Source organism: Dipodomys ordii, unplaced genomic scaffold (genome assembly GCF_000151885.1).
Source record: "Dipodomys ordii isolate 6190 unplaced genomic scaffold, Dord_2.0 Scaffold41, whole genome shotgun sequence".
Lineage (NCBI taxonomy): Eukaryota > Metazoa > Chordata > Mammalia > Rodentia > Heteromyidae > Dipodomys > Dipodomys ordii.
The window spans coordinates 9,512,497-9,531,656 of record NW_012267257.1 but is presented as its reverse complement, the minus strand read 5'-3'; positions in this window follow the sequence as shown (position 1 = coordinate 9,531,656).

Here is a 19,160-nt window from a genome sequence, read left to right as displayed (position 1 = left end):
GACAGACAGAGACAGAGAGTCAAACAGAAAGAAAAAAGTTTATGCAGCAGAATAAGATGCCGAGTTCCCTGGCTCTTATTTTTAAAGCTGTAACAATGGAAAAGTCAAACATAGATGTTTTTTCAGTACTGCTGTTGTCCTTACTAGCTAAATAATAATAAACAATTTGACTTTTGGTCATCTGTAAAATAGAGCTAATTATCTTTTTCATAACTTGTATAGTTGTTGTAAAGATTAAAGATAATCTACATATGGTACCATGTGCATAAATACTCAAAGAATATTGCTATTAGCACAGTTTGGAATTGAAATTCTACATTGTTGGCCTTGTGAAGCCAGAAATGTGTTGTTCACCACATTCCCAGAATCTTGCACAGAGCCTAGCAGAGGGATGACATCAAATATGTGTGTGTTGAAAGAATGAATGTACCATAGATAGTAACTAATCACATGGCTTAATATAATTATTCTTATCCAGATTTAAAAATGCTCAATAGGTCATTCCTCTGGACTGACCTCATTCATTTGGAAATGAAACAAAGGAGTCAGGATAGACATCATTGGCCATTTGTGATACTATGACCCTGTAGGAAAACAAAATAATCCACGGATTTTTTTTTCTTATAAACCTGGTAGGGAGGGGGGGAGGCTGGGAAGGGATGTGAAGGGTAAACAAAGGAGGAGGCTGCAATGCTTAATAAGAAATGTACTCATTATCTTGCCCATGTAATTGTAACCCCTCTATACAGTATGTTCACAAAAAATAAAAATTAAAAAAAAATAAACCTGGTAGGGATGGAGATACAAAGCCTTGAAAGGCAAGATCCTGACAAGGTAATGCTGAGAACCCAAACAGATCTCCTATGCTGTGACAACAGTGAATGGCCTAGTGTTAATGGCTATGGAGCAGACCCTGTTGGATTGTCTCATGCCCAGCCAGTAAGGAACAGCAGGTGCACAAATCTGCATATTTTCACACAGGATCACACAGTTCTCAGAGACTGACCTGGTGAAGATCTTTCCTCTGTAGTAAGTCTTTTAAAAAACTTCCAAACTATTAGTCAAAGTCAAACTATTCATCACGATCGAAACCCAGTTTGGCTTCCTTCTAGTTCTTCAACCTATATAAGTCACCCACCCTTCCTGAACCTAAATGCAATACTAAATTAAATGAGGATAGCAATAGAGTCTAGGCTCCCAATAGGGTTTGAGTGTCACATGCAGTAATGCACATGATAAGCACTGGCTGTGACTAGGGAGGAGATCAGCATGTGGGCTCTTTCCTGAGTGAACAAAGGAGAATTGATAGACATCAAAAGCAGACAGAAAAACATCCCAAACACAATATCCCACACATTACTTGTGGATAACCCTGACGCTAGTGAGAAACTGCCCATGGTTATTCAACTTGATAGACTAGTATTAGCTAGTTTGTAACTGCTCTTCAAATTCAGTATTTTTAATTATCTGGGTGTTTTTGTTGTTGTATGTAAGTTTTTCCTATCTTAGCCATGACAACAAGAAGAAGAAAAAAAGAATACATTTAGAAGTAACCCTCCTTCTGGATTCAAGCTGATCAAACTGATCGTCACCATGCACCTCCCTGACGATATGAAAGCTGTGTCTTTTTTCACTTTATCTTGAGCACAGGTGAATGTAGAGCTTATTGTTTCCAATCCTTCCTGCTTCTAGTCATCCAGTGACGCTCACAGGATGCAATGGTCCTTCGGTGATCAGGAAAACACATGCTGGGAGCTCATCAGCACATCATCATGAGTGCTGTTCCTCCCACAGGACTAACAATTTTGGGAAAACATTCTTGAGGAGGTAAATCCTTATTTTACATTGGAAGTAGGAATTTTGGGCTTTGTAGTACATGGGCATGAGCAGGTGCCAAAGGAGAAAGAGGTAAGCAGTTGAGAGGGAAATGCTAAGATACCCCCCTTTTTTTTATCATCATTGGATTCCCCATCTCTGTATATTTTTACCCTCCCCTTTCTGCCACTTCAAGACATTGGAGAGAAAACCCACAAATACACATGGATGCAGATGTTGTAGGGACAAATATACTTAAGATATGTGGATATGTTTAAATACATTATTTTTGTATGGGCATGGTGCTTCCTACCAGTAATCCTAGCTACTAAAGAGGCAGAGGTGGAAGGATTTTGTGAGGCCTTCCTGGACAAAACTGCCCAAACTCTATCTGGAAAATAAACTAATAGTAGGGAAGGACTAAGGCATTGCTCAGGTTGTAGAGTGCAAGCATGAGACCCTGAGTTCAATTCCAAGGAAGGCTAAATAAATAATAAGTAAACCAAAAAGACCATACTAATGTTACCAGCACAAACATGTTTATTGCAGCATTATTTACCACAGCTAAGATATGGAACCAACCAGCCCTTCAGTAGAGGAATGCATCAAGAAAAGGTGGTATATATACACAAAGGAATTCTATGCTTCCATCAGAAAGAATGGCATCGTCCCATTCATAAGAAAATGGAAAGACTTGGGAAAAAACATACTAAATTAAGTAAGCCAGGCCCAAAGAAATATAGATCCCATGCTTTCCCTCATTTGTAATAATTAATATATGTCTAGTATAGTCTTAGCAGATAAGCAGAATAGCTCAAGAGCTATGCATCTATGCCCACATAAAATGATGCTAAGCGAAATGAACTCCAAGATATGGAAACATTTCTTTGCTGTTGTTGATTTTTAATATACTATGTGATTTCTTTTTCTTTTGTATTTTTTCCCTATAGTTTATTCCCTGTTGTCACTGTATTTGGTTTTGGTACCCTGAGTATCGTGTATATACATTTATCTGAATTAGGGAAGGGAGGGGGAACAACAAAATGGTGATACAGCAACAGTGATACTCACAAGACAATATGTTGGAAATGAACTGTACAACTTGGGGCAGGGTTGGAGGGGTGGGAAAGTGGGAGAAAAATGAGGGAGGAGGTAATAAGTTTGACAAAAAAATGTACTTACTACCTCATCTATGTAACTGTAACTCTTCTGTATAGCACCTGGACAATAAAATTAAAATTTTTAAAGTGCTATTGTTTACACAAATGCATTAAAGTTTTAAAAATTGAACAGCACGATTTTATATGTTTACAACAAACTCAGTGCAGATTACAATAAAGAAATAGAATAAACTAAACTCTTAAATCAATACTATGGATTAATAGTGGCAAACTAAAATGTTTTCTAAGATTGAACTGGAGATCATAGTGTTAAGTGAAACAAGCTAGATTCAGAAGGCAAATATTGCATTTTCCCTTCATATGTGGAATCTATATTTAAAAAGAAAATATGGTGCACTCTTCCTGGCGAGAGGAGTCAGCAGGAAGGGGAGGGGATAAAGGAGAAAGTGATAGAAAGATGTACAAGATTGAAGCACATTACATACATGTATAATGATTCAACTCACTAAACACTGTTAAAAATGAGGAGATTAGAAAGCATAATAGGGGGGATAAATATGATACAGGTACATTATGTGCACATATGGAAATACCACAATGAAACCTCTTTGTGCAATTAATATATACTAATTAAATAACATAGTAATTTTTCTAATTGTCAACAGTGTTCTCAGTAGTAAAATAATCTTGGTAGCTCAGAAAAGCATTGGTTTACCTGAGCATGATCTAGCTGAAGTTATACTTAATTTTCAGGTAAAATAAATTATTGAATTGTGCAATATATCATATGAGGACAGAGACCTTTATTATTTCCCATAGATTCTGATACTGAACATGGCTCCTGTCAGGAAGAGCCTCAATAAATATTAATTGATCAAACAAAAACACACCACAAACTTGTTATGATGATGCTTATACTAACAGAGAACATGCTGGCCATTTCAATGTGTCACTTGTGTCACATGCTTTGGGAATTTACACTGGGTGAGGCCACAGGCTTAGCCCTTCTGGATTTATAACCATTTTTGTTCTGAAGCCAGGCTTCTAAGAACTGACAGTAGTCAGTCACTAAGCGGTGTGTGGAGGAGGAATGGGGAAGATGAATAAAGGCTAATTTCTGATAGAAATAAGAATTTTTCACAACCCCAAGAAGTTCCTATTAGCTTAGCCAAAACCTCCTTAGAGTTGTGTTGCTGTCTGATATGCTTCTACCCAATCTTCTTTCCTTCATTCTCTCTTCTCCATTGATGCCAGACCTATAACACCATCTGAAAGATCTCTTTACCTTCTCTTGCTTCCTCTTCCAGAAAATCAGTTGCAAACGTAATTCTGTTTTGCAGTTTGCTTCTAAGCAATACTGAAATAGCATGCAGATATACAGTGGCTCAGTCACAGAGTCGCAGGAAGGGCTGTCTTATACATAGTTTAACTTTAACCTTGGTTAATCCAACCCTGAAAATAGTGTTCTAAAAATGATTGAGTAAAGACATTCTACTCACATCAGCAAAATTTTCATTAGTCTTTTTCAAGTGTACTTGGTGACAGCCTTGGTCTTCAGGAGTCTCTTACTACAGCAATCCCAGGAGGGTGAGAATGAGAAAACTACTGCTTTGATTACAATTTTTGAGAAGAACAATGACATTTACAGCACCCCCAGTACTTGCAGATTTAAATTAAAATTCATCTACTATGAGTGAGAAAAAGTAGGGACAGAATTTTGTACATGTCACATGTGCTCAGAATCCTGTATCATTTGAGTCTCTGGGCATGTGATCTAAAGCTTATTTTTACATCTGGGTTTACCATTCTGAGTGATCTGTGATGTCATGACACATCATATGTCTAACTGACAAAAATGGCAAATCTTTTAAAATTTGAATGTCTTACCTCATTTTAACATTTAGTCATTTGTGGAATCTTACAGGAAGCAAATATAGTTGGCCACATACAGGCCTGACAGTATTTTTTTTTAAGCCAGTCCTGGGGCTTGAACTCAGGGCTTGGGCACTGTCCCTGAACTTTTTGCTCAAGACTAGCACTCTACCACTTGAGCCATAGTGCCACTTCCAGCTTTTTCTTTTTATGTGGTACTGAGGATCAAACCCAGGGCTTCACGCATGCTAGGCAAACACTCTACCACTAAGCCACATTCACAACCCAAGCCTGACCATTCTAATAGCAGCTCAGCAATACTGAGCACAAGCTGGATATTCAATATCTCCTGTGGATAAACACATGAAAAAAATCGACTATGAAGATATAAAAACATATTGAAATGGAATTTTAGTATTTAGGTCAAGATGTCTTCAGCAGACACAGTTGGTTAATAAAAACTAACAACTGAAATGCAAAAGATGATATTTGTTCTTGAGTTTAAAATGTGATTCGTTCCAGCAGGCAGAGGAAAGCCATTACCCCAAAGGTCTGCCTTGCAGGGCCGGGCCGTTCCCAGGGAGCGCTCAGGAGCCAACAAACAGTCATGAACTGGAATAACATTTACTGGAAAGGGATAGGGAGGCCTCCTGTTGGAAGACTTTGCTGTGATTCACAGAAACAATTTATAACATTTTCACAGGGTTTCAAACTCTTCTGTTTTTTAAAAAAATATGTATTTCTATGTACTGGGAAGAAGGGAAAAAGAGAGCTATGTAGGTGATCCAAGTTCACTGTGTTTTTTGAATCAATGCAGATTTGTGGTTGCTATTATTATTATTACTACTACTACTCAAGAGTGTGGCTCAAAGCCAGCCAGGACAGGAAAGCTAATGAAACTCTTACTTCTAATTAACCACTAAAAAGTTAGAAGCGGAGCTATGGCTTAAATGGTAGAATCTAATCTTAAGAGAATAAAGCTAAGGAAGAGCACACCCAGGCCCTGACTTCAAGCCCCAGTACCAGCACAAGAAAGGAACAAAAAATAAATAAATTTAAAAGCTACCTCAAAAGGCAAAAGGGGAAAAAATAATCATCTTGAAAGACTGAGTGTGGGTTGCTTGCACAGGTATTTATCAGGTGACTCCTACATTTTGATGGCTTAAAACATGTTTCTACATATTTGTGTGTGTGTGTGTGTGTGTGTTAAACTTGGTTAACTTTACTCTTGACCTGGATCTGTACAGCTCCAGTTTCAGTTTTAAGGAGTGCTGGACAATTTGCCCTTTTATTCCATTTATTCCACTTGAAAGTGGTGCTGATCAGGCTACTTAAAGGCTTAGGTGCTGACAAGCTAGGTGCCATCGGTATCTGGGATTACAGGAAGTCCATCAAATTACTGAGCCACAGTCACCCCTGTCACAGCAAGGAAATGAAAATCTTTCATTGTATGCATTCTTTGTTCTTTGTCCTTGGCAGCCTGATTCAGGTCTTCAAACTCTAACTCAAAAGTAACTCTGTATGCTAACATTTTAGCAAAATTATTCAATGCCTTCTTATAACAGATAAATAATAATACCTTGCATTTTTTCTCTTTCATCTAAATATTAGAAAATGAAGGGTTTATTAAAAAAAAACTTATACCACCCTTGATTCTGACTCCCAGTACAAACACAAACCCAACACATGTGCTAAAAAAATCCCTGGATATAAATTGGGTCTTTATTACATTCATAGCCATGGGTCTCCAGTTGGGGATACATAAGAATCATGGAGTTAAGGAGGGCACTACTAAAAATATCAGCTTCTGGTTTGTGTCTTGAATGGCCCTACATCAAGTTCCTTAGCAATGGATGCTAACTTTATCTTCTCCAAAGTCTCAGGACAATACATTCATGAATTCTCTCTCATGGTCTCTATTTAGTAAAAATGAGACTTTCTTTTCCCTTTCAATTTCCATTCTCCTATCCTGATACCCCATACTACAAGCTGTTCTTAGGAGTCCTTGCAGAATGGTTCTTATATGTGTCAGGTGCAGCCAATCCCCCCTGTGTATCCCTGGTGTTTCTCCTCCTCCCCCTGGTGTGCCTTGCTCTGGGCTGGGCAGAGTCTATTATAAACTTCTATCCACCTCTGCTGAAAGCAGTGATCGACTCTTCTGTCATCATCACCGTTGCTTTGACTCTCTATGAAGCTTTACCCCATATAGCAAAGTCCTATGTAAATGGAAATCTTTGACTCCTCTAGTGACCCGAGCCAAGAATCAGATGCAATTGCTGGCATGTTTCCATAGCAATACAGGTTCTGTTAGATAAATCTCTACAATTATTTCCTACTATACGTCTGTGCTTTTTAGACAGCTAATAGGCCTCTGTACTTACATGACATTGGATTATCAAACTATCCCATAGCAGCTGCTTTGGCTCATGGGATTTTCCAATCTGTCTTTTGGCTGCCTGTCTGGAAGGTGTCCTGCCCTATGTAACAGAACTTAGTAGAAATAGTGTCTGGGGTACAGCTGGTCAGTTCAAAAGGTCAAAGAGAAGCATACACAAACTCAGAGTGGGGAGGAGGGCGCCATATAAAGAGCCAAGTGGAAAAGTGATTAGAATGTCTGGGATGTCCCCGTATCCCTGCAGTATCAGTGTAGTCTGTGCCTTCATCTTTTCCAGAAGATTCTCCTTGTGTTACTTAGCCATGCCCAAAGTTTGCCTTTTCAGGAGGTCATCAGTCATGTTGAGCAAGGAGGTCCACCGTCTTCATCTTAACTAATGACATCTACAATAACCGTATTTCCAAATAAGGTCACGGTCTAGGGTTCTATGAGTTAGGACTTTTATGTATGAACAGAGGAAGCAGGATACGACAGATATCATATTTTTTTTGTTGTTGTGTGTGGTTTTTTTTTAACCAGATAACTTTTCATTCTTTTATTTTTTATTGTTATTGTAAAGATGATGCACAGAGGGGTTACAGCTACATGTCAGGTATTGAATATTTCTTTTTGAACATGGTTATTTCTTCCTTCATTTTCTCCCAGTTTTTCCTTTCCAACTCTTCCCCCACAAGTTATATAGTTCATTTTCAACATAGTATCTAGTGATTATCACTGCAGCATTTGTTCACTCTTTGTCCTATTGTTTCTGTGCTCCCCCGTATCCTCCCCCAAACAAATATAAACCTACTTACATACAAGAAAAAAGGTATAGAAATCAAAAATAGTGACCAAGGGGAAAAAATCCCAAATAACAAAAACACCTTGTTTCCATTGCTTGGAGTTCATGTCAATAACATCATTTTATATGGTCACATGCATATAACTATTGAGCTTTTGTGATCCTCTCCTAAGAATATCCTCCTTTGATCTTACTGTGTGAATGTTTAGAGTCCTGTATAACTTATCATATCCAGGTGTAATTTTTTTGTCTTTTACCACCTAGAGTGTTTACTTGTAGATTTATTGGCACATTCTAATTACTACAAATAGGAAACCATGCAACCTATGTTTTGGGTCTCACTTCACTTAATATTAGATTTTTTTTCCAAATCTTTCCATTTCCTTATGAATGGAGTGATGCTATTCTTTCTAATGGAAGCATAGACTTCCATTGTGTATATATACCACATATCTCAATCTGTTCATCCACTGAGGGGCATCTGGGTTGATTCCATATCTTGGATGCAGTAAATAATACTGCATTGAATATGGTTGTGTGGGTAGCTTTAGTGTGGCCTTATTTGTGATCTATTGGAGAAATGCCCAATTGCTAGGTCATAGAAAATGGGAAAGTTCTGTGTTTAGTCTTTTGAGGAAGCTCCATACTGCTTTTCAGAGTGGTTGAGCAAGTTTACATTCCTACCAACACAACCCTGCCAGCATCTGTTATTGTTAGTTTTCTTGATGATGGCCATTCTAACTGGGGTGAAGTGGAATTTCTTTTACAGTCAGAGATGTTAAAAATTTCCTCATGCATCTATTGGTCACTCTTACTTCTTCTTCTGATAAATATCTCTTTAAGTCTTTAGCTCATTTATTAATTGGGTTGTTTCTTTGAGCATTTATTTTGGGTGTTTATTTTGAGCTGTAAGCATATTTTAGATAGCAGGCCTTTGTCTGATGCATAGCTAATAAAAAATCTCCCATTGTGTGGGCTTTATTTATTTATCTTGTTAGCTATGTCCTTTGCCATGCAAATTCTTCAGTTTGATGAAATCCTATTTATCCAGTCTTTCTTGTTCTCATTGTAATTCTCGATTTTTACGTAGGAAGTTTCAACCAGTGCCAAGGAGTTCTAGTGTTTCCCCTACCCTTTCCTGTAATACTTTTTTTTGTCAGTTGTGGGCTTGAACTCTGGGCTTTGGCTCTGTCCCTGCTCTCTTTGGCTCAAGAAGATAAGAGTCTCACAGATTTTCCTGCCAGGGCTGGCTTTGAACCATGATCCTCAGATTTCAGCTGCCTGAGTGGCTAGGATTACAGGCATGAGCCACTGGTGCCCAGCTCTTCTTGTAATATTTTCATGGTATCTGGTGTTACATTGAGGTCTTTGATCCATCTAGACTTCATTCAGTTTTAGGGTGATAGGTAAGGATCTGGCTTAGTTTTCTGTATGTGTATAGCCAATTCTTTTAGCAATGTGGACTAGTCTATCTTCCATCTTGTGTTTTTGGCTTCCTTATCAAATATTAGGTGGATATTGGTCTGTGGGATCATTTCTGGGTCTTCTATGCTATTCCATTAGTCTTAAAGTCTATTCTTTTGCCAGTACCAAGCTGTTTTTGTTACTATGGATTTGTAATAGAAAATTCTCTAATTTATGGAGACTGAACAATTAATTGCTGAATGATCAGTGGGTCATTAAAGATATTAGAACAGAAATTCAAACATTTATAGAATTTAACAAAAATGAACACACAAAATTCCAGCTCCCCTGGGACACAGTCAGAGGAAAATTTATAGCTCTTAGTGCTTACATCAACAAATTGGAGAAATTGCAAATCAACACTTTAATGATGTATTCCAAGCTCAATGAAAACTAGGAACAAGCCAAAACCCAAATAAGTAGATGGAAGCAAATAATAAAAATAATATTAGAAATAAATGAATTAGAGACTAAAAAATCCATAAGAAGAATCAACAAAACAAAGAATTGGTTTTTTAAAAAAATTAACAAGATTGACAGATTCTTAACAAATCTGACCAAAAAAAGAAGAGAACACACCAAATAAATAAAGTTAGAGACAAAAATGGTGATATCATGACAGAACAAAGCAAGATTCAGAACAGTAGAAGGGAATATTTTGCAAACTTGTTGCTAACAAATTGGAGAGTCTGGAAAAAACAGGTATTTTTTTTCCTGTTTTTATTAAGAACTGAAGTTTGAATTCAAGTCCTCTTACATGCTGGGCAGACATTCTACTACTTTTTTTCTACCATTTTGTTTTAGTTATTTTTAAGAGTATTACACTTTTTACTCAAGGCAGACTTGAATTGTAATCCTTCTATGAACATTTCTCTTTACTGGAATTGTAGATACAAGCCATTATACCTGGATTGTTGGTTGAGATGAGGTCTCATTAGTTTTTTTTTTTTTTTGTCTAAGCTGGTCTTGACCTGCAGTCCTCCAGACCTCTACCACATGAGACTATAGATATATAGAGACTATAACCATGATCCTTTCCCTAGAAAACTGCTTTTGTTGTACCTGGAATTCCCTACTTGCACACTCAACTTTCAACAGAAGTTAGCTTGAAATCTAACAGGTCACTGTACTAATTGCTGCCTACTTGACTCAAAAGCACCCCAGGGTAGAATCCCATTACATATGTTATAGAGCAGATCAGATACCTCATGTACCAATGATAATCCAAGGAAAAACTGGGCATGCCTGGACATTTCACATCTATATTTTCATCTGCTTCCTCTTCCCATTTGGAGCCTTGTCTCATAGGTAGGCTACCAACCTACTTTCCTCTATTTCCGTACACACCTTCTGTATGATCCATATACCAATTTTCCATACAAGTCTACATGCATGCTTTATGTCATGGGAGCCCTCTAAGAAACACTCATGCTCTCCCAGGCTCTATGAATTTAGAATTCAACTAATGCAATCACAGAAGTTTAAGCAATACATTGATGGTTGTGGAGTTTGCAAAAGTCACATGTAGGCAACAGTTTTTCAATCATGCGTGACCTAGGGACAATCTGCAAGGCATTGATTTTCAGGATGGATGTAATGATCAGAAAATTCCAAGTTCTGTATGTGTACACAATATAGACTTCTCCTTTACATGGAATCTACTGAAATAGTTCTGAGGAAGACATCATTATTCACTCATTTAACAAAAGTTCTATTTGTTGAGCATTAGTCCTGCCTCAACTTTTGGGTTAGATTTGGGGGATTTAGGCACACAAAGAGAAAGTTCCTGATATAGAGATCACCAGCACCTTCAGAATCTGCAGGATTATTCAAAGGACAAAGAGTATAACTAGGTGATGGTGTCCTGCCTTTGTCAAGCAGGTAAGAGGAATTTGAAAAGGCTGATTTCTTATATCTGGGAATGGGATGAATGTGAACATAGTTTGGTCCATGATTTTTCCTGACACCAGGATTTTTGCATTCTCTGGAGATGGTATGTTATTAAAGGCTAATTAGTTTTCTTGGAGTGAACTTGGCCATCTCTTCCTTCTGACATAACTGCAAACCCTCTGAAGGGGCCCTATTAGGCTATAACACATCAGTGCTAATTCCTGTGGTTGGTTGACATATGAAAGTAAAAGTCCAAGAAAAATAAGGTGACCCCAGAGGAGTAGGAGTGGTGATGGGTGGCAGGGGTGTGAGGGTGGAGAGCTGAGAGGGCCTGGAAGAAGGGAGGCTGAGAAGCTTCTTAGGTTTTCATAAAAAAAAAACAGTAGGGTTCTGAGCTAATAGATTCTGCCAAAGCAGCTGCTTAGAGGTCTCTTCTGTTGATGGCAAAATGGCAATGAAGAGAAGTTAGAGATGGCTGTTACCCAAGGAAAAAGTTTTCTCAGAAACGTAAGTTCATGCCAATAAATTTTCCCTAAGGCACATGCAGAAACAAAGAAAAGAACAAAGTTCCTATGTGGGACATAAGGACATTCTGTGTCAGATCTGGCTGGATGGCTGGGCACACCTCAGCTTCCTGGTGAACTGCTCTTCTACCTATTGCTGGAGGCTTGTGTGGCTCAGGGCTCCAAGCTTCTCACATAGAAAAATCTGAGAAAATCCTTAGGACAGTAACTTGATTTCAGCACAGTGAGTCAGAGATAGAAATATAAAAATTATCATGGCCAAACCACATTACACATGGAGTTTGGAAACCACTATCGATTAACCTTGTTCTGGAAGTTTTGGCTGCTTTTTATTCAATTCTAAGTTCTATAGCTTCACATGATTGTTTTAACTGGAGGTAACTGTCTCCATCTGCTACCTAGCTGCCTCTCTCACCATGTCTTCTATACAAATGTTTTTCTCTTACTTCAATTAACCTTTCTCCTCTTCTACTTCTCCACCTTCCTCTTGAGTTTCTCTTGTTTGCTCTCATAATGGTTCTTTCCATTGGACTCCTTAAATTCTTTGTAGAAAAGCACTAATATTGCATTTGCCTGTAGGAGAGTTCTATTTATGACACCCCCTCCCCCCTCCATTGCCAATCTCCCACCCTCTCTTCCACACTTGGACATCCTGGTGGCAGAACTGTGCCTCAATTACCCAATCCTTCTGACAATGCTTGGCAAGGATGGCCATTTATTCTCTGGAAGCAGAGGAGGAACAATTCTATTTCCTCATAAACATTTTCCAGTGATATACTACTATCATGTTAAGTCATATTAAATTGAGCATCTACTGAGTGAAAGGTACTATATATGAGTGAGCACATAAAGAAAACAGTCATAGCTCCTGTCCTTAGTGGGCTTGGACTCCAGGGCATGGATAAATGGTTGTTATATAACAAACTATAGATAAGGTAGGGCTTTGGAGGGTAAAAGCCCAGATCTAAAATTTAGGAGACCAACTAAGGAGATCAGGAGTGAGGTCTACAAACTCCTTTTCTCCAGGGGTCAATTTTATATTAATTAAGTAAGAGGAAAAAGCTATACCAGTGCTTTCTTATTCAAGCATGAGATAGAATATTTTAAGTGACAGATAGGTCCAGAATTAAGTGAGATTAAGTCACATGGTAAAGAAAAAATTTCCTTTTAAATTACTTCTGAATATATAGAGATAAGGCCATCAGTAGTCTCAGACTCAGAGGCTTTTCATCCTGTTGCAGCAAGGGTAAGTTGTTACATATTTTCAAGCTGGGTATGATAGCATGCACCTGAATTCAAATAGATGGTATTTTCAAAGGCCTAGTGAGTTTGAGGTCAGCCTGGGTTGCATGGAGACAATGTCTCAAAAAGAAAATAATAATAAAAAGAACTGAAGAAGAGAGTGCTTATGATTCTTTTATTCCAATGCACTCTGCACCCTCCTATAGTGGCCTGAATGATTATATAGATAAGAGAGCATGGTATGATACCAATGGGAGAGCACCACGTCTGAGGGCCCTCATGGCACTTGAAGGAGAAGACATAGAAGGATGGTGGTGGAGCAAAATCCTTGCTTTGGACACCAAGGAGCCTTCAGACTCTAAGGATCACTGAAACTTAACTTCTCATTTACCTTACTGAGTGAAATACTAAAAAGCAGATCATTAAAAGAAAATCAATGCACTATTTCTGCTCTAATTTATAAGAAAAAATATGTGCTTTATAGAGGAAGGAGAAATGAGGGAACTATAAAGGCACTGGTCTTCTTTCTTTTCATATCACCTTCACTTTCTCCTTTCTTCTATCTTCTCCCTCTGTCCTCCCTCTGTCCTCCCTCTGTCCTCTCACCCTCTCTCCCTCACTCTCACCTTCCTTCCTTCCTTCCTTCCTACCAGTTTTGACTAACATATATTAAATTATATATTAACATATATTAAATTAAATACAACTCTGTACTATATTTCAACAATATAATAAACTACATACTAATATGTACATGAAAAAATAAAATATGTAAATAATTATACTTCACATGTTACATTTAAGAGAAAAGTAGACAATTTATTCTATACCCATAACCTGGAAAAGACATGATTCTGATTCATTGAAGAAGTATCGCAAGTATATGTCATGACTGTTGTCATCTTCATTTTATTACCACAAATCTAATTAAACCCAAGCACAACCTGTGTTCTCATGGCTCAGGTTCTCATTTCTGTCTTCATCGATAAAACTTTATACACATCCATTTGAATGTCACATATATATATAATATGTATAGTGTATATACATGCTTTGTAATTGTACATAATTTCTGTTCAAAAGTTTCTCCTTAACACCTGTGGGGTGCCAGGTAGATAATTAATATCTGTGGAAAGTAAACAGATAGATAGCTACCAATTATTTTAAGTTGCATTTTTCTTGATAGTCAAAACTTTTCACCTAGGAAAAGTTGAAGTGGAAAACCACAATGGAACATGTCAGTTATATATGTCATTATATAGCATATTACATCATTTCTCCTTCTCTGAAAACCAACACTTAGAGAAGTATGCTATCCTTTTCAGAATTAGATCAGGAATATGGTGAGTATGAGTTGGCGGCCACAGAAGTAAGACCCCAGGAACATTAGCTAACCAGGAGGAAAGGAAAGATGGTCTGTATTGCTTCATAGTATGGTTGTTCCCTTTGTGACTGAATAGAGCTTCAGCGCAATAAATCTATCTATCTATCTATCTATCTATCTATCTATCTATCTATCTATCTATCTATCTATCTATCTATCTATCTATCTATCTGTACCAGGGCTTAAACAACAGGATCTCATACTTTCACTTTCATATCTTGCTCCTGGCTGGTTGCTCTGCCATTTGAGCCATACCCTCAGTCAGATATTTTGGTGGTGAGTTGAAGATAGAATCTCAACAATTTTTCTGCAGAGGCTGGCTTCAAACCATTATCATTAATGTCCAATGCCTGGTTAGCCTTTATTTTTGAGGATGAGACAGGAATATTTAAAATTTCCAAGAAGAATCCACAGTTATTTCCATGAAAATTCTGGCCTGGAAGTCATGTTGACTAAGTTGGGCTCAGACATCCAGTTCCCGTCAGGCTTCTGTTAAATATTCCAACCTTTCTTGTCAAATACAGGCATTGATTTCATGCTTTCATTACTCAAACTGATCCATTTCACCAGACATTGCATGACCACCATCAATTCCAAGAAGATACATTATATTTCCTCAATGTTATGTGTTGTCTTGACCCTTATTGGCTTTTAGGCTCACTTCTCAACCTTTCTAAGGGGTACTGGAAAGAAGAAAGCAAGTGATAGCCGAAACCCAAATATCATTTGTCTGTTTTGAAACTTTTGCACTTTATCTATCTTAGCTTTCCCTTTGAGTCAAATACATTTAGTCCAATTGAAGATACTTGTCTAAAGAGCCTCAGATCCAATTTCTCTTGTCCTATAATACCTACAATCACATTGCAGTGACTTAAATAAAAAGTGAACAATGTCATCATCATTCAAAATTCGGTCTCATTTTTACCCAGTGTCTTTCAGATAGTGCTGCCAACCTTGGCTCCTTGGTATCTCTGGAGGGTCCCTACAGAATACTGCATCCTGGAAGGTTGTGATTTTGTTCTGACTATTAACTAGAACTAAGAATAGAAAAAGGTTATAAACATTCTTGATTCTCTTTTGGAAAGCAACGCAATGTATGAAGTTAGCTTCTCTAAGCCATGATTTATCTTCCTCCTGGGATTGTTTGGAGAGTTGAAGGGAAACATCTAAACCACGGATTGTGACATATTATGTTCTTAATAAATGGAAGTTACTATTTAAAATAAAGAACAGTTACTCTCTGCATGTTCTGTTAAATCCATCCTCTGTGTACTAGGCAATTGTCACTTCAAGACTCTTGTGGAGGAAACATAAAACTCAAAGATTCCTTCAAAGGTGTTAGGATCCAAATGGATGCTTATTCAATGTCTATATCAGGAAATAGAGGTCCATGGCTAAGAGTGCGAGATGGAGATTTTAATGTGGGTTTATATGACTTCTCCCTCATCTATTTTAATGGCCTCCAAATAAGTTCTGCATGGTAGTTTTCCATCCTGCTCCAGTCTCTCCTGCTGCATGAATCTGTTTTGCCTGACTATGGCAACTCTTTCTTTGCTAAGAGCCTTCAATGATTTGTTGGTCTTTACTCAGTTCCATCCCAAGTCATCTAAGCTAGGTTCAAGAAACTGTCAGAATGTGATCCCTTTGGGCCCTTGGTCATATTCTGTGGTCCAATAGGATGTTTGTCCACATCCATTCTTCCCTGCCATGAAACTTTTTTTGGGGGGTCCGGTCGTGGGGCCTGAACTCTGGGCTTGGGTGCTGTCCCTCAGCTCTTCAGCTCAAGGCTAGCGCTCTACCACTTGAGCCAGCGCCACTTCCGGCTTTTTTCTTTTTGCTTATGTGGTGCTGAGGAATTGAACATAGGGCCTCAGGCATGCAAGGCAAGCGCTCTACCACTGAGCCACCTTCCCAGCCCAACCATGGAACTTTTTGTAGGTAATTTCCCTTCCTATTAATCTCCAAAGGATCTCAATCCAAAATTCATTCTTTCCTTAATAGTTTTCCTTCCTTGATCCTGCTAGTAAGAAGAAATTCTCAGGCTTTTGAATGTCTTAAGTTATTTTTTTGGACAACTGCATTAACTATTAAAATACTTTACTGCATAAAAAAGTTTAATTTCACAGACTGCATTAATAGATACTTGAGCTACTCAGTAACCTTTGTTAGAGCCCAGTAGTTGATGAATGAATGAATGAGTGAATGAATGTGGTGGTTAAAACTTTTCAGTGTGGTTGAAAGCAAAGTAAAGGCCTAATATAGTCAGTAATAAAATCACAAGTAGTGTTAATACTACATCGGAGTCAAAAATTATAGAGGAGACATAAATTATGCAGTTGACATGGTGGTTTAGTTTTCAGCATTGAGAAATTTAATAATATCTCACAGAGTAGTAACACCTGAGAATAATACTGAGAATTTCTTACTCCCCACAAATAAATTAAAGACAAATAGGAAAGTTCATTTGTTCCCCATACCAAAGTCACTGTGTGTTCTGAGCATAAATGTGATTGTAAAAAATAATTTAAAAATATTCCCCTCAGGGAAAAGCAGCATGCTCACGTATATATGTAGAATATTTTCTATCTTAAAGATGCACTCCCTATTTTAGACTCTTATCTTGGTTATACCTTCAGATTTGAAATCATATCTGTAGAAATGTCTTAAGATTTACTATTTCCTACAATGCCATACACTGGTGACATTTGGTTGGATTATGAAAATATGATTCCATTTTCCCTTATAGGAATTATTTATTATTTAGATGAGGAAGGTTTCTTACAGGTCTGGATATTACTGAAGTTTTAGAAAAACATATAAAACTAAATGAACCAATAAGATGTTGAGTTTGGATGTTCTTAGTTGGAATTACAGTGTCTTGATTTGGGACTATAATAGATGGGAAAAAATGAGAATCCTTCTCATTGTGGGAAGGTCCACTGGCAAGTTTCAGAAACCCAGACAAAGACATTGCTGACTACCAGGATCTGAGGTCTAGGTGTCTGTAATCCCTGGCATCCCAGGGAGGAAAAGAGGGAGCTGTAGGTCTGAGAGCTGTGAAGCTGTGATGGTCTTGGTAGCAGTGTAGATAAGGTGTTGTCCATTTACAACATACATGAACATCACTTTGGTTACATTTCTTCAAAGTAAGCTTCTACCAGGCATGGTAATGCACACCCAGGCTGACTCAAGAGGTAAAAGCAGAAGGATTCTGAGTTCAAGGCTATCCTATGCTACATGATAAGACCTATTGTGACAAAGCAAAAAAAAAAAAAGCAAAATGTTTCTCAGTTTGGAACTAAAACTTTTTCCAGGTTTCCAGTTTTGAAATCTCTGTGTTCATCTGTAAGTAGGAATAATGCCCTTTGGCTACAATCCCATGGATGACATCAATACATGATTTACATCACTTATTATAGCTTTTAAAAATAGATGAGCTCAGGAGTCTATTCATAGCCTGAGAATGGCATCGGTACCCCTGTGAAAACTATGTCCCTCTAAATCTTCACCAAGTCAAGCACACAAGTTTAGTCTTTATTTTTCAAATGTTAGTACTACTCAATTGTGAACATGTATTTTTTATTTTTATGAAACTCTAAGCTATTAGAAGCTTGAATCAGTAGAGATTATTTAGTTCTAGATAGGTGCCCACTAAAATATACTCAGATAATAATGACTGAGTGATTGTATTCTTTTTTCCTCTATAAGAATCTAAACATATCAGGCTTTGTGCCTTTGTACATAGAAAAAGTAACAGCCATGGTATTGGGTGATTTGGAGTTTCTTGATCTGAGTGAGTATGGCATTGCGCTTGCTTGCACTTCAGCTGCTTCATTTCATAGTGATGTTCAGAACTAGTGAACTCTAATGGTAACATTTCATAATTGTATGAAATTCTTTCACTTTTTATTGATTTACAATGGTGCCCAAGTATTTTTGCATCTAATATTCTTCATTTTATAGAAACATAGACACAATTCTTAGGGGAAAATAATAGAATTGTGCATTATATTAGGAAACAACAACTCTTGAGTAGCCTTTAATGTGCTTGTACTTGAACAGATATTGACCTACAAGCTTCACATCAGCTTGAAAGTTAAACTACAATAATTGTTTGGGTGAACATAAAATTCTAATTAAATAAGCATTTAATGGTTTTTCCTTTACTCACAAGTTATAAGGCACACTAATTGTTTTATGTTTGATACATATATATGTATTTTTCCTGGTCAAAAATAAAATATGAGATGCATTCTGTTTTTTTTTAAACAAGTGAGAAAAAATGAGCTCCAATCAGAACATATAACAACCACAAAGAATTTTGACCTTGGATGCAAGCCTTCAAAAACTAAACCAAACCAAAGAAAATAGAAGTTGAAAGCATGTTCTCTGCCCCTGCTCTCAAATGAGAATAATTTCTTTTTAATCTTTTAAAATACAAGTATGTTGGTCTCCCTTTTAAAGGAGAAAGATTCAAGTAGGGAACCTTGTCTCTGAGCCTTGCCTACCTTTGGTTCTATCTTTCTACCCCTTCCAGTTCAGCCTGGTCTTCCCCTTACAGCCTGGTCTCCATTTCTTGGATATAGTATTGCCTGTGACCCCAGTCTGAAATGTGCTCCCTGGATCTGGAACAACAGCTTCAGCCTTAAAGGGCATCTTGTCACCTATGTGA